Source organism: Micropterus dolomieu, linkage group LG01, assembly GCF_021292245.1.
Source record: "Micropterus dolomieu isolate WLL.071019.BEF.003 ecotype Adirondacks linkage group LG01, ASM2129224v1, whole genome shotgun sequence".
Lineage (NCBI taxonomy): Eukaryota > Metazoa > Chordata > Actinopteri > Centrarchiformes > Centrarchidae > Micropterus > Micropterus dolomieu.
In genome coordinates this window covers 54,281,698-54,283,037 of record NC_060150.1, presented here as the reverse complement: position 1 = coordinate 54,283,037, position 1,340 = coordinate 54,281,698, and the positions used below count along the sequence as shown (strand labels likewise).

At 40.0% G+C, this 1,340-nt stretch overlaps 1 long non-coding RNA gene across 1 annotated transcript; it reads right to left on the bottom strand.

Annotated features, from left to right (window-relative positions):
- Positions 1-16: 16 nt before the first annotated feature.
- On the bottom strand, positions 17-619 carry LOC123970075. The gene is made up of 3 exons (XR_006824866.1): positions 605-619; positions 292-509; positions 17-203 (listed from the first exon to the last, which is right to left on the bottom strand). It is a non-coding gene; the product is annotated as an uncharacterized LOC123970075 (long non-coding RNA).
- Positions 620-1,340: the final 721 nt, after the last annotated feature.

The following is a 1,340-nucleotide window of genomic DNA, read 5'->3' as shown; positions in this document are numbered from 1 at the left end:
CTTCACAGATCCAGATCTCCAGGTTCAGGTGATCAGATCAACAGTCTACAAGAATTATACTGAGGCAGAGCTGCTTTGTCACAGCAGCTGTCGTCTACCTGATCGTCCTTCCTACGTCTGGTTCAAGAATGGACAGAAAATGGAAAGCGTGGAGACATCTTCTTATAAACATCAGTTTTATCCCAGAGACATCATCTCCTGTGCTGTAAAAGGACATGAGGATTTCCCCTCTCCTTCAGTGTGTGAGTTTAACTTTAAATTTTTCATGGTAAAACTTTAAAATGGAGTTACCAGTCTCTGAAGATTTGTTGCCAACAGACTCGACAGACAGACGGTCTTTAGTAGTGGTAAATCTGAAACACATAAGTGCTGCTACGACCACTGACAAATTGTGTTTTTGAAAATACCAAATGATTAAAGGCTTGTTATTGGCTGTCAGTTTCAACAAACAGGATTCAGACCTGGGACAGATCCAGAATCAGCACCATGGACATCCACTTTGTCAAATACTAGAGAAAATCAAAAAGACACAAACAGAGAAATTTAATGAAAATAGTCAATCGTCTATAACATAGTCTAGCATTTCAGTAATTCATGTTTATACCTTCTACAGATGCTCCGAAGCTTCCCTCTGTGTCAGTGAGTCCCTCTGCTGAGATAGTGGAGGGCAGTTCAGTGACTCTGACCTGCAGCAGTGATGCTAACCCAGCAGCTAAATACACCTGGTACAAGGAGAACCAAACTCTGCTCAGTGAAGAACCACAGCTTGTCTTCAGCTCCATCCAGTCCTCAGACTCTGGAGAGTATTACTGTGCAGCTGAGAACCAGCTGGGGAGGAAGACAACTAAATACATCATTAATGTGAAATGTGAGTGAAACAGTTTAAAAATAGGTGGAGTTGGAGCAGGCCTCAGTTACATCCAATCATCAGTACTTCTCATCCTCTTTTAAACTGAATTTAGATTTCAGGTCTGTGTGTAACAAAGGGTCTTTCTGAAATTGTATTGAAACATAATAATGGAAAACTCCCTATAATAATCTCCTCGACACAATGTGATTCTTTAGAGGACATATTTTTATTTTATTATGATTATATTTTATTCTTTGGATTATTGCTTGACTGATTTGATTTAGGATTCATCCTGAAGGTGGCCACTATACAGCTCTTCAAATCATTTCACAGTAAGGCTTGAAAAACTTGAGTTTAATATCTTGCCAGTTGTGTGCAGAAAACCACAGGAGGTCAATCACCTGTTTCTCAACATGCCTGATACTGTGTTGAAATATTTGATGTCAATACTGCTTTGCCAACCAAATGGACATTGCACACGGCTCCCCTC